Here is a 16,161-nt window from a genome sequence, read left to right as displayed (position 1 = left end):
ATTAAGGTAAAGGAACTGGGTGATACCCAATATACTCTAAGCAAAATAAATTAGATCTGCCATTTCTTCTAAGAAAGGAGCCAGCAGAGGATTCTGGGAAGATGACAGAGTAGCTAAGAAAATTCCAAGCTCTCAAGATTTTCCCCTACAAAAGAGATGAAATAGGCAAAAACAGAGTCGTAAAAATAAATAAGCATAGAGGCAGAACAGGGGTCTTCCTGGTACAATCAGAGAATATCTAAAGAAAAATTCCAGGCCTAAGGCCCCTGTGAAAAGTACCATAGGCTTAACTGCTTAAACAACAGCAGACAAGCCCTGGGATTAATTGGGTCGGAGGCTGCCTCCACTGAGCGGCAGTAAATCTTACTCCTGGGATAGTGAGGGGAGTAGGGCATCTGAGCTAAGGAAGATCAAGGTAACCTCTGCTGACAAGAATACCAGACTCAGCTGTACTTGCAGAGACAAGCAGACAAGAAGGAACCAGCACATGACTGGCAAGTGCAGAAGCTGTGGGGTGGGAATGCTGTTGGGTGTGGGCGTTTACAGGAGGCTGAAGGTCTTGGTTCCAGTTCTAGGCCAGAGACAAGAACTAAAGATCTGAATCCAGAGGCACTGTGCCCCATACCCCAAGACTGGAAGTGATTAAAAAATATTAAGTTACTACCAGTACAAAAAAATGCTCAAGGGATAAAAAAATCCGACCATAGAGAGTTCCCATGGGAATAGAGAAAGCCAGGGATCATCTTCAGAGAAGGATATTGTAGCAAAGAAATCCTCTTCTCACCTAATAATGCCAAATGGTCACCTGCCCAAAAAGAATTCACAGAAGAACTTTTAAAAACATTGAAAAAGGTTTGCATGAACTGATGCAAAATCAAGAGAACAGAACTAGGAGATCAATGCAAGTAGTAAAGCAATAAACATTGTTAAAAAAAAACGAAAAACAACTTTTTAAACCTTATGAACTCTAATGAAATGACTAACCATGACTCCAGCGCAGCAGTGATGAAGTACGCTATCCACCTCCTGATAGAAAGGTGATAGACAAAGGTGCAAGATGAAATATGCATTTTAGAGCATGAGAAAAATATGGATTTGCTTTTCTTGACTACATTGCAAGGATTATGTTTGGTTAATGTATTTGCAATATGTGGAGGGTTTGAATGGAGGAGTGGGATACTGTTGCTGAATAAAAAGGAAAAGAAACAAAAGATTCATTGAAGCATTTTTAAGGCATGTAGGAAAATGGAAAAGTTCAAAAGAAAACAGATAAGCTGAACAATTTTGAAGGTAATAAATTGAATTTATTATATGTGTGTTTTTAAAGCAAGCTACATATAATCAAGTTTCACATAAAGTATCTTTTGCATTGTGCTTTTCATAAGGAATTGTTCTTTCTTGTTTATATTTATTAAATTCAAAATAAAATATAAAATTCTTAAAATAAAGCATTTTAAAACATTTTAAAGATTATAGGCTCCATGGTATCAAGGAACCATAATCTTTCTATCTTTGCTAGTAATTGGCATTGTATTCTGCAGAAGTTTAATAAATGTTGAATTCAATTGGAAAAAAGGAGGGGGGTGGGAGAGCATCTTTGGCAAGTGCCAAATTGTTGGCTATTCATTGTTGAACTCTCTAGTAAGTGTCTAAAGTAACAAGGTTCTGTTTTTCTGACTAAAGAGGGGTCCACATGGTCTGAATCAAATCACAAGGAGCAGAACTGACATTCCATATTGAACATTTAAGACCCTGCCTTGTTCTCTTATCAAGCTACCGTCCCTAATTCAACACACCCTTATACAAACTCTGTATATTCATTCACACGTCTTCCCCCATACCCACAATTCCTTCTCTTCTCTTTCTTTTTAAAATTTATTTTATTTTTAATTTATGGAATAAATTAATCATTTCCATAACACAGTACAATTTTTAAAAAGATTGCATATAAAACTACAAACATTCTATGTACAACTTGCTATTTCTTTCAAACATACAACAAAATTATCATGTACTTTTCTGTTTTTCCCTTTTTCTTCTTCCCTACCACCCTCTGCCCTTGAGATGGCTACCAATAGACACAAATAGGCATATATGTATATATGTATGTATGTATGCACATATACATATATACGATTATTCTATATATACTTGTATTTATCAGTTCTTTCTCTGGATGCAGATAGTGTTCATTTGTCCTTTATAGTTAATTTGGGCATTTTCAATAGTCAAAATAACTTAGTGACTCAAAGTCACTCTTAAAACCATATTACTGTTACCATATACAATGTTCTCTTCATTCTGTTCATTTCATTCATTATTTTGTGCAAATCTTTCCATGTTTTTCTAAGATCATTGAGCTCATCACTTCTTGCAGTACAGTAGTATTTCATCACAATCATATATTACAACTTGTTCAACCATTCCCCAACTGATGAGCATCCCTGCAACTTCCAGTAAAAAAAGGGATCGGAACAGACTCCTTTTATGAAACACATGATATTAATGCCTCAAGTAGGAAGAGTAAACAGAGAAAGAAAATTATAGACCAATTTCATGAATGAATATGGATGTGAAAATTAAAAATAAAATACTAGTTAAAAGATTACAATGATACATTGCAAAGATTACATTTGATGATCAAGTGGTATTTATGCCAGGTATGCATGATTGGTTTAACATAAAGAAAACTATTAACATAGTTGATTACATCAATAACAAAAATTTTTTTAATTATATGATTATATCAGTAGACATGTGAAAAGCTTTTGATAAAGTTCAACACTCATTTCTATTTTTAAAAAAAGACACGTGAAAGTATTGGTATAAGTGGATTTTTCCTTAAATTGATAAAAAGCATTTATTTAAAACCATCAACAAATATTATTTGTAATGGGGATACATTAGAAGTCTTCCCAGGAAGATCAGGCATGAAACAAGGATGCCTATTATCACCAATATTGTTCAATATTGTATTGGAAGTCCTATCAATAGCAATAAGAAAAGAGAAGAAATAGAAAGAATCAAAATAAAGAATTAGATAATGAAACTCTCTTTTTGCAGATGATATGATGATATGCTTAGAAAATCCCAAAGACTCAACTAAAAATTTAGTTGAAACAATTCATAATTTCAGCAAGTAGGAGGAGGAAGATATAAAGTAAATTCACATAAATCATCAACATTTCTATATAATCACAAATGAAACTCTGCAAGAGATAGTAAAAAAAACTCTGTTTAAAATAACTCTAGACACTTTTCTCTCTCTTGCTTTGACCTCTTCTGGTCAGTGGAGTACCTGTTAACACAGTCTGCATTGTAAAGACGGCTAAGTCTAAGAAGCATACCGCCCATAACCCATCACAAAGATGGTACAGAAATGGCATCAAGAAACATAACTTCATAGACATATGAATCTATGAAAGGAGCTGGTCCCAGATTTCTGAGAAATATGCACTTTGTCATGAAATACAACAAGAAGGAGCTGAAGAAGATTCAGTACAACAACACCAAAGTCATCAAGGCCCGAGTAGAGGATTCAAGGTCCTTGCCTCCAAGGGCAAGATCCTCTGACCCAAGATCCCTAAGGTCAATGCCTGGCGTGCTGGCCACACCCTACAGTGTGTCAGGCCCTATGGTCAGCACCAAATGCCCAGGTTCCAGGAGCATGAAGCCTCACTCTCAGGTTGCCAAAACTACTGAACCCCAAGGCTGCCAAGCCCACTGATCCCAAGGTCACCAAGTCTGATTCCAAGGCTGCCGAGTCCAATCTCAAGGCAGCCAAGTTTGATGATAAGGCCACAAAGCCCAGTGATTCTAAGGCTGCTAATCCTACTGACCCCAAGCCTGCTGAGTCCAAACCCAAAGATTCGGGGTTAAAGCTGCTAGTCCTAAGCCTTCATAATAGATTCTAAATGTTTGACAATTCATTAAATGTCTTTTTTTTCATTCAGAATTATGTTTAACTTTGCTGGGAATGATATTTTCAACCAGATGCCCAGTTCCTTTGCTCTTAAATAATAGTATTCCAAGATCTGCAGTCTTTTAGTGTTGCCACTGGTAGATCTTGTGTGATTCTAACCGTGGCACTGCCATATGTAATTTTTTTTCTTGCTGTTTGTACCCTTGAGCAGGGGATTTCAGAAGTTGACTATAGTATTCCTGTGGGTTTTCCTCATAGGTCCACTTCAGGTGACAATTTATCAGATTTTTCTATTTCTACTTTCCCCTCTTCTAACATTTCAGGACAATTTTCTTTTGTATCAAGATTCTTTTTTTGATAAAGCTTTCAGTTAGTCTGATTATTCTTATGTTTTCTCTTCTTGACCTGCTCTCCCAATCTTATGTTTCACTTTCTTTTCTATTTTTTCATTCTTTATATTTTGTTTAATTATTTCTAGATCTCTTATAACTTTGCTGGCTTCCTCTTGCCCAATTCTAAATTTCAAGAAGTTGTTTTCTTCCTTAAGATTCTAAATGTCTTTTTCTAATTGGTTGGTTTTCTTTTCATAATCTTCTTGTTTTTCTTGGATTTTATTTTGTTTTTCCTCAATCTCTCTCATTTGATTTTTAAAGTCTTTTTTAAGTTTCTCTATGAATTCTTTTTAGGCAGGTGACAATTTGATGTTACTCTTTGAGGTAGAAAAGGATCTCTTTGCTTCAATATCCTCCTCTGAAGATACACTGGTCTTTTCTATTCCCATACTAACTCTCTGTGGTTGGATTCTTTCTCCTTTGCTTGTGCATCTTTTTGTAGTGTCAATAACTTAATATTTTTTAGTCACTGCTAGTCTTGGGGTATGAGGGATGGTGTCTTTGGCCTCAGATCTTCAGTTCTCCTCTCTGGCCTAGAACTGGGACCAAGACCTCCAACCTCTTGCAAGTGCCCACACACAGCGGCATTCCCATCCTACTGCTTTTGCACTTGCCAAGCATATACTGGTTCCTTCTTGATCCCACCACATCTCCTTCTCTGCAGCACAGCTAGCTCTGGTGTTCCTAGTCAGCAGAGCTTCCTTTGATCTTTCCTCCCTCACATGCACAACTCCCCTCTCTATCTGTGGGTAAAAGTTTCTATGCCTGAGGCTGAGGCAGCCTCCCAATCCATCCAACCCTAGGGTTTGCCACTTATTGTTTAAGAGGACCTAGGACTGAGCCTGGAGGTATTTATTCTTCACACAGACCAAGCCCCAACCTGGGATTTTTCTTCAGATCTTCTTCTGTTGTCCCAGAAGTACTGGCATTGTGGCCCTGCTCTTATTTGTGTTCAGCCCAAGGAGCTATTTCATCTCTTTTGTAGGGGAAAATGTTGAGAGCTTGGAATTTTCTGACCTACTCTGCTATGCTCCCAGAATCCTCTCCTCATCTTTCAAGACTCAGCTCAGGTGATACTCCTTAGCAAAATTTTCCCTGATGCCCCAGTTGTTAGTGTTCTCTCCATTCTGTTGTAGCAGCTGGGGAAAATTTTAGCTTTTGGAGGACAAAGAAGTCTCATTTTCTCTTTGTATCTCCAGCTCCTCACACTGTGTCTGGTATATAATAAATGGTTAATAGATATTTATTGGAGAACTCTGAGTTCTTCAGGTGGAGTCAGAGGAGCCGGGTTTGAATCCCAGCTTAACTCTTTGCAACTTGTTTGAACTTTGGCCCTTCATTTAACCTCTTCTTGACCTTAGTCCTCATCTTTTAAGAGAAAAGTATTGGACTATAGTTCCAAGACAAAAAAGAGTGTTTGTGGTCACTCACAGAGCATAAGGGCAGTGACTACACCTCTCTTTAGATGATATGATGTTGGAAGCACCAAAAATCTACAGACCCCTCGAACTAGCTCTGAAAAGCAACACAAAAATCCTGAATCTTGGGACAGTGCCTCCATCGCAGGAGGAGAACCCAACTTCAACATAAAGTTAAAAGTCAAGAAACAGGCTGGAAAAATGAGCAAACGCCAACAAAAAGAACCTGACTACATAAAGTTACTATGACAGGAAAGATCAAACCACAAATTCAGAAGACAGAAAAGTCAAAACAACTGCATGCAAAGCCTCAAAACAATTTTGAATTGGTCATGGAAAAAAATTCCTGGAAGAGAAAAAGGAGTTTTCAAATCCATCAGAGAGGCAGAGAAAAAGTGGGAAAAGAAATGAGAGTGATAAAAGGAAATCATGAAAAAAAGAGTCCAAAACTATTATTCAATATTGTATTAAAAATCCCAGCTATAGAAATAAGAAAAGAAAAAGAAATGGAATTAGAATAGACAATGAGGAAATAAAACTATCACTCTTTACAGATGATATGATGGTATACTTAGAGAATTCTAGAGAATCCACTAATTAAAATAATTAACAACTTCAACAAGTCTGCAGAATATAAAATAAACTCACATTAATCACCAGCATTTTTATGAATTACCAAGAAAGTCCAGCAGAAAGAGATAGAAGGAAAAATTCCATATAAAATAACTGTAAACCCCAGCTTCTGGGATAAGAACTCATTGTTTGACAAAAATTGCTGGGAAAACTGGATAACAGTGTGGCGGAAATTAGGCATAGACCCATACCTGACACCGTACACAAGAATAAAGTCCAAATGGGTACATGATTTAGGTATAAAGATTGATACCATGAATAAACTGGAGAAGCAAGGAATAGTGTATTTATCAGATCTATGGAGAAGGGAAGAATTCTTTACTAAAGGAGAGATAGAAAGCATTATGAAATGTAAAATGGATAACTTTGATTACATTAAACTGAGAAGTTTTTGCACAACCAAACCCAATGCAACCAAAATCCAGAGGGATGTAGTAAATTGGGAAAGAATTTTTATAGCTAAGCTCGGGGATAAAGGCCTCATTTCTAGAATATATAGAGAACTGACCCAAATGTATAATCATACAAGTCATTCCCCAATTGATAAATGGTCAAAGGATATGAACATGCAATTTTCAGAAGAAGAAATTAAAGCTATCTATAATCATATGAAAAAATGCTCTAAATCACTATTGATTAGAGAGATGCAAATCAAAACAACTCTGAGGTACCACATCATACCTATAAGATTGGCAAACATGACAGAACAAGAAAATGATAAATGCTGGAGAGGATGTGGGAGAGTTGGAACACTAATTCATTGTTGGTGGATCTGCGAGCGCATCCAACCATTCTGGAGAGCAATTTGGAACTATGCCCAAAGGGCTACAAAAATGTGCATACCCTTTGACCCAGCAATATCGCTACTAGGACTATATCCCCAAGAGTTCATAAAAATGGGAAAGGGTCCCACATGTACCAAAATATTTATAGCAGCACTCTATGTAGTTGCCAAAAACTGGAAGTCAAGGGGATGTCCATCAATTGGGGAATGGCTGAATAAATTATGGTATATGAATGTAATGGAGTACTATTGTGCCATAAGAAATGATGAACAAGAAGACTTCAGAGAGGCCTGGAAGGACTTATATGACCTGATGCTGAGTGAAAGGAGCAGAACCAGGAGAACTTTGTGCACAGCAACGACCACAGTGTGTGAGAGTTTTTTCTGGTAGACTTGGATTTTTGTAATAACCCAAAAACTTCTTATTAAAAAAAAAAAATCCCAAAGGTGGTTCTCAAGGCAAAATGCCTTCCACACTCAGAGAAAGAAATATGGAAGTCACTCACAAAATGTAGCAGATCATGTTTGTGTATGTGTATGTGTTTGTGTATCATGTTCTGATTTGTTATACTATTTCTTTCATTTATTTTAGTCTGACTACATAGCATGACTATAGTGAAAATATACTCAATAGGAAAGTATATGTAGAATCTATACAGAATTGTATGCAGTCCTGGGGAGGGAGGGGGGTAGTGGGGGGTAGGTGGGGGGGGGATAAAATCTCAATTGTATGGCAGTGATTGTTAAACATTAAAAAATAAAAAAATAAAAATAATAAAAATAAAAAAGAATATAAAGCTCAAAGAAAAAAAAATAACTGTAAACAATGTAAAATATTTGAGAATCTACTTCCCAAGACAAACCTAGGAACAGGAGCACAATTAAAACATTTTCCACACAAAGTCAACTGGAAAAATATTAATTGCTCATGAATAAATCAAGTTAGTATAATAAAAATGACATCTTTACCTAAATTAATTCACTTGTTCAGTGCCATACAAATCTAAATATCCCCAAAATTCTTTTTTTATGTAAAAATATGTTTAATAAGAATGTATGTGTAGTGCCTATATCAGATTGCAGGCTGTCTTGGGAAGGGGGAGAAAATAAAAAACTGAAAAGGTTTTGGAAGTGAATGTTGAAAACTAAAACCAAATAAATTAATTTAATTAGGCCAACGTGCCCTCTGACTTGCTCCGAAGACATGTCCACCTTCGGTGACCTGGCTAGGATCTGGGCAGCCTCCCAACTTCCTCAGGTACCCAGAGATGAGCTGGCCACTAAGAGCATCATCTGTTCTGGGCCAGGAGTCTCTGCTTGACCTTTTCCTTCCAGCTTATCCCTTCCATCTTGGCTTCCTTCTCCATTCTGGTAATGTTCAAGAACATCTGTGCTATCTCCCAGTCAAACACTCTTCAAGCGGTCCCAGTCCAAAAGGACCAAAATGTCCTTGTCAGGGTTATTCTTGGCCTGGAGCACCCAGTACAGCTCTGCTTCGAATGACTGGATCTTATGGTGTCTTTCCACCCAAAAGCCCAGAGTAGGCGCCTGACATGGCCCAAAGGAGATGAGTGAGCTGTCTAAATTGCCGTACTTCTAGAAATATTTTTATTACAACCTTATGAAAGCGCAGCGGAGCTGCAGGTTGAGCTCCTGCCGGCCATCCACCAAGCGGGCCATGTTGTGGTCAGCTTGCCCAGGTGGCCCATGGCGTTGCAGATGTCTGTGTCCTGGATGGAGCTGAAGCGTGCTCCGAACACTGTCTTCTCATTGTCCAGAGGCTTGTTCAGCGTCAAAGACCTCAAAGCAGATGTTCTCCACTTCTTTATCACAGTCCAGCCAGAGCACGATGTAGTCACAGCCTCTCCCTTCCACCTGGAGGAACTTCACCTTGCTCAGCTTAGAGTGGGCCTCCTTCTTCTCAGGCCCTTTGCTAAAACAGCTCCATTGTGTCCACTTGGTGCCAGTGATTATACCTCCCAGTGAAATCCAAGGTCATGACCTGGCCACAGACAGAGATTGTCTTGAAGTGGACGGTCTGCCCACTAAAGGATCCGGTGTACTTGTGCACTGAGCAAGCTCCATTTAGGCCCTTGTGCCAGGACATGTTCCTCTGAACAGGATCTTGGCGACGGACTGTGCCAGGAACGGCTTCTTGGCCACCATCCGCACCATGTTCATTTTTCCACCCACGGTGGTGGCCTCAGTGGGGCAGCAGAGCTCAAAGACGCTCTGGTTCGGACCCCTTCTTGCTCCCACTTGGGTTCCTGCTTTTGGCTCCAGGCACAGGTCAGGTTGGGGCACTGTCACCTCAGACGGGTCCTTTCGCCCAAAAAATAATTTGCAAGAATTAGAAAAGATAATAACAAAATTCATCTGATAGAGCAAAAGGTCAAACGTATCAAGGGAATTTATGAAAAAAAATGTAGAGGAGAGTAGCCTAGCAGTATCAGATAGCATATTGTATTACAAAGCATTAATCATGAAAACAATCTGGTACTGGTTGAATCAGTCAAATAGATTAGGCACACAATATACACCAGCAAATGACCACAGTAATCTAATGTTTGATAAACATAAAAATTCAAGCTTTGTGGACAAAAACTCAATATCCAACAAAAATTTCTGGGAAAGCATGACAGCAGTTTGTTAGAAACTTAGACCAACATCTCTTGCCATAGATCAAGGTAAGGTCAAAATGGGTATATAACTTATACATAAAAGGTGATGCCATAAGCAAATAAATTAAGCTTGGAAAACTTCCCATATCAGATATATGGGTAAAGGAAGAATCAGTGATCAAACAAGAGATTGAGGGTATTATGGGATATAAAATGGATTATTTTGATTAAATTTAAAAGTTTTTGCATGAACTAAATAATTTATCCAAGATTAGAAGAAAAGCAGGAACCTGGATAAGAATTTTACAGCAAGTTTCTCTAACAAAGGAATCATTTTTCAAATATATAGAGAGCTGAGTCAAATTTATAAGAATATGAATCATTCTCTAGTTGATAAATGATCAAAGGATGTGAAAAGGCACTTTTTGGAAGAAGAAATCAAAGCTATGTATATTTGTATGAAAAATGCTCTAAATCATTATTGATTAGAGAAATGAAAGTTAAAACAATTCTGGGATGTCACCTCATACCTAAGACTGGCTATCAGTCTGGCTAAAATGACAGAAAAAGAAAATGAAGAATGTTGGAGGGGATGCAAAAAAATTAGGATACTAATGCATTGCTGGTGGAGTTATAAACTGAGCCAAACATTTTGGATAGCAATTTGGAATTATACCTAAAATGCTATAAAAACTGCATACCCTTTGACAGAGCAATAACAGACTAGATCTGTATTCCAAAGAGATTTTTTTTAGAAAAGGAAAAGGACCTATGTGTAAAAATATATATATAATGTGTGTGTGTGTGTGTGTGTGTGTGTGTATAGTAGCTCTTTTTGTCATGGCAAAGAACTGGAAATTGAAGAGATGTCCATCATTTGGGGAATAACTGAACATGTTCTGGTATATGTTTTTGATGGAATATTATTCTACTATAAGAAATGATGAGCCATATGCTTTCAGAAAAACCTCAAAAGACCTATATGAGCTGATGCAAAATAAAATAGGCAGAACTAGGGAAACATTGTATACAGTACCAGCAATATTGTATGATGACCAATTTGACTTTTACTATTCTCAGCCATACAAAGATACAAAATAATTCCAAGAGAATTTAAAAAGAAAAGTAAAATCTACCTCCAGATGAGGAACTGACAGAGTCAGAATGCAAATCAAAGTATACTTTTTTTTTAACATTATTTTTCCTATTTTGGGGGGGTAGTGTGGGGTTTTGTGTTTTTTTTAAAACAAAATAGCTAATATGAAAATATATTTTGTATAACTGCACATGTATGATCCATACCAAATTTCTTATCTTCCCAAAGTGAGGATAAAGGATGCAAGAAACAAAGAAAGAAGGGAACATGGAACTCAACATTTTTAAAACATATTTTTACATTTAATTGGAAAAATTTTTTTTAAAATAAAAAATTTTTAATTCATCTAAAAGCCCCAGAAGTTGTTCACATATAAATTAAAAAGAAGCAGGAATGGAATATAGATCTTCCCTCCTTAACTACTGCCCCTTTTGAATCTCTAGCCTTCTTCAAAGCTTAGCTCAAATGCAACCTTCCATATGAGACCTTCCTTGAGCCTCCTTTTCCCCTACCTCCAGCTACAGGTGCTTTCTGTTCAACAATTATCTTTTATTTGTTTTTACATATCTTGTACATATTTATATAGGTGCATGCTATCTCCTGCTATATAATGTAAATGACTTGATCCCAGAGAATGTTTCATTTTTATCTCTGTATTTTGTATTCCCAGTATGCATCACACAGTGCATGGCCTACAGAAAATGCTTAATAAATGCTTATCGATTCATTGTTTAATTTTACATCATTTAGGATTAGAATTTAATCCGCGACAAAACCAACAGTGCCACAGAGTCAAAAGCAAACCAAATGACATTTTAATTTTTTACTTCTAATTTTTAGATTTTTAATTCAAATTTTAGCAGTGTCATGATACAGCCTAGGAGCTATACCAAGATCTATGGTCCATGGGGGAGGGTGGTAGGGAAGAGGAAAAGAATAAGCTTTTTTTGTAGTGGCTAGTATACATCAAGCTTCGTACTAAGTACTTGACAAATATTATCTCATTTGATCCTCACAACAACCCTGGGAAACTGTCGCTGTTATATTTCTTATTTTAGCATTGAGGGAACTGAGGAAAACAAAAGGTAAGCAACTTGCTCAGGGTCAGATAATTATTATTGGTTATTGCCAAATTTGAACTCAGGACTTCCTGATATCAGACCCAGGGCATCACCTAGCTGCCATGGACCATTCTCAACGACAGAGTCAAAGGCTAATGAGAAGTTAATGGAAGTCACAGAAAATCTTACATTTTCCCAATGAGATAAAATAGTGTGCAATAGTGTAACCTGATAACTTTCCACATACAATATGAAATTGCTCCAGAACTTCAGTCTATTAAGGATTTTGAAGGCATTTCTAACTAATGAATCTATGATTTTGAAGTGGTAGATGGTTTTCTTTTTTTAATATAGAATACATAAACTATAATTCTATCCAGAATATTCTGGATCAGGCCTAGCTCAGGCTAGTCTAGTGATTCAAGCTCACAATGGGAATGCAATAAAACTTTTTTAGTCTATAAAATGCAACACAGAGAACTTTATTTACTACAAAAAGGATACATTTTACTGAACACAGATGCAGATCCTCTCGGCCTCTGCATTCTCCAGGACAGCAATACCGGGTCAGAAACACCCAAGGTAGAGGAGTTGGAACTCTGCCCAGTTACCTAGACTAGAGCCAACTCCACATGGGCCAGGGTATGGACCAACCAAGTCCTGAAGACAGCTTCCTTGGCTCCTTAAAGCGAAACTATCCCAATCTATGTAAAATAAACATTCTTTCTATCACAATGAGGAATCCATTCCTGAGTTATCCCTACTTTAACACATCAGTACTCATTATTGCTCTGGCATCGATATTACCTCTAGCCATTTAGATCATGTCTCCCCACCTTACTAGAAGATCTCCATCATTATTTCCTGTATCCAAAATAATTTCTCTTGATAGCCAGCAATCTAATGATGAATCTCTTTGCCTTTAGTTAAGCTGGTCCTCAGAAGATCAAAGTAGTGTGGTACAGCCTCAGTATCTCAACTGAGAGAGAGGCTTCGGGGTATCAGGAGATTCAGATATCTTATCTGGAAGACAGTATAATTTAAAGAAATAACTAATGCAGTTATCCATGGATTTTTGTGCTACTATGATTCTTCCTAAAGAACACAGATTGGGAGCAACAGTCTTCTAAAGCATATGTTCATTTCTAGCCCTGATGGCAGAGTCCAGAGTCTTCCATCAGGATCTATTATAATTCAATATGTATGTGCTTTACACACACACACACACACACACACACACACACACATACACACACACACATCTCACTGCATTTGGAATTTAATATGCCTTGAGGAGGCTTTATCTGAACTCCATTTGAAGTGTTTGATAAAGGTTATCAAACCTTACTTTCTGTCAGTCGTTAACTAGACCACATGGTAGGAAGACCAATCCTCTGATCACCATAACATGAGTATCAAGGGCAGTTAGATGACACAGTGAATAGACTGATAGCCTAGAGTCAAGAAGACTCATCTTCCTGAGTTCAAATCTGGTCTCAGACACTTATTAGCTGTGTGACCCTGCACAAATCACTTAACCCATTTGCCTCAGTTTCCATATCTATCAAATGGCAATGAAGAAGAAAATGACAAACTACTTTTGTATCTTTACCAAGAAAACCCTAAATGGGGTCACAAAGAGTCAGACATGACTGAAAAACTATTGAGCAAGAGTATTGAAACTGGTTTTAACTTGACTCTAATTTCTTTTTAATATATACATGTGTGTGCATGTGTTCATGTATGTATTTACACTGGACCTGTATTTTCATCAGTATAGGATACCATCCCTAATTAGGAAATTACTCCTATCAATTGATAAACAACACCTCTACAAATTATGGTCTTAAAGACTTACTTGGGGCACTAAGAGGTTAAAATGACTCACCTAGGGTCTCACAGACCTGGGTAAATCATACAAATCACACAGATAGCGTCAGAGGCAGGACTTGAATTTAGATCTTCAAGGTTGGCTTTTTATCCATTACACTATGCTGTCTCTTCTATATGTAGGTATGTGTGTATGCATAGATATGTGTATGTGTGTGCGTATATGTATCATGCAGTATGAATGTATGTATTGTGTATTGCATATGTATGTGTGTATGTCCATCTGTCTGTATAACTACTTTCATGAGAAATTACATAGGATGGTGACATCATTTCCTTGGGCCTCAGGAGATTTACTTTAAAATTACAGAAATCCATCCTCCAACTTAACTCTCTTATTAGTCTTATTTTAGTGTTCTAGTTATATGAGTGGTCAGATTACAGAAAACAATATTAAGGGTCAAAGCCAATTTAAGAGGATGATCATTTTCAATTCCATTTAAAATATCTATTTTTAAGAATGGAGTTTTGGGACAGTTAGGTGGCACAGTGGATAGAGCACCAACTCTGGAGTCAGAAAGATCTGAGTTCAAATCCGGCCTCAAACACTAGCTGTGTGACTCTGAGCAAGTCACTTAACCACAATTGTCTCCACAAGGAAAAAAAAGAATGGATTATCATGATGAATAGAATGCTGGACTTAGATTCAAGGAAATATGAGTCCAAATCCTGACTCTGACACTTACTGGTCATATAACCTTGGTCAAATCGCTTGACTTCTCTGTGTTTCAGGCAACTCTCTAAGACCTATTATCAATTGAGGGCTGTGACCTGCTGGTAGATGTAAGGATGAGTTAAGCAATCGACCCAAATAGTTAATAATGACAGCTCATCGGCTAAAAATAGCAGCAAAATTCCTCTTTGTCTTACTCCATAGAATGCTATTTAGTATTTTAAGATTCTGAAGGTAAATATGTTGTATCAGATGTTTTCCCCTTAGATTCTGACAGCCAATGAGAAGAAATGCCTTAATGATTGGGAAGCAAACTCCTGAGTCCAGATTTTCTGTGGCTGAAGTTTGGCAGAACTATTGACGATCATATTTTTTGAGTTTTCTAAAATGATCACATCAGCTAATAAATATATAAAAATTCAAATTTCAAAGTACTTAAACTTTTTTACCCAGTGAGGTAAATTGTGCAAGGCTGGGCAGAACATGCCCAGCTGTATATCTCTATCTATATATCTATATATCTCTATCTGTCCATCTATTTTACTCTCCATATAAATATCTATATAAATATAGAGAGATTTTATATACATATATGTATACACACACACACACACATATGGAGAGAGAGAGAGAAAGAAAGAGACAGAGAATTTTTTCTTAGAAACTTGGATGAGAACTGGAAGAAATAAGTTTACTTATTATTTACATGAGGATCAAAAACTGACTTTCTGATGTACTTGAGACCCTTGTTGCCTCTCCTTGCCACAACCAAAGTGATCACCAAAAAATTAAATGAATCACAGAACCTGGGAATTGGAAAAGACCTAAATAGCCACCTAGTCCAACCAAAGGAATCTGCACTAAAAGATGTCCCCAAAGTCTTAGTGCAGCTTTGAACTTAAAAGCTTGTGTGGGCTGTACAGGTTGTCCCAAAGCCTCAGGGCAGTACCCGAAGAGAGCTCAGGGATTAATTAGGAAACTATTTTGATAGTCTGGGAAGAAGGGTTGAGGTCCTGAACTGGGATGGTACTCTATGAGTTGAAACAGATATGAAAATATAGCAAGGTGGGATATGTGATAAGTATGTCACCTGGGTAGTCTAGACTCTAAATGTTATAGGAATTTAGGGAGGAAAGAGTTTAATGTATGGTGGGATAAACATCAGGGAGTGGAATGGTCAATTACTTCCTTATCCTAGGAGTAGGTAATCTGAATTATGAAATATTCTTTCTTTTAACACTAAGAATTTTGCATTCTGGTGTTTTTAGTTCATTCAGACAATGGATATATGTGGGATTTGGTCATTACCTATATTCCCTCTGCAAATAGTTACTCCTTCCATATCTCTGGGGTTGGGAATTCAGAGCCCCCACAATCCAGAAAATCCACTTAAAATCTTTTTCATAAGAGGGAAGAAGTCTGAATTATTATGGTATTGAAAGATAAAAATATGTTGATGTTTTGTAATACTAGATACTTTTTTTATGTATTTCCAAGTTTCTAAACTTTTCCTGTGTCATCTGCTGACCTTTATATGTCATCTGTGCTTTATAAAGTTCCCCCAAAATTCTCATTTAATTTCTTATGCCAACCACCTTATATCAAAATCCCAATGGGGAAAGTCACAGTGTGGAAGGGATAACTGTAGTGGGAAAGGTTGTAGTACATTTA

This window comes from Notamacropus eugenii, chromosome 1, assembly GCF_028372415.1.
Source record: "Notamacropus eugenii isolate mMacEug1 chromosome 1, mMacEug1.pri_v2, whole genome shotgun sequence".
Classification (NCBI taxonomy): Eukaryota; Metazoa; Chordata; class Mammalia; order Diprotodontia; family Macropodidae; genus Notamacropus; species Notamacropus eugenii.
This window is presented reverse-complemented; position numbering follows the sequence as displayed.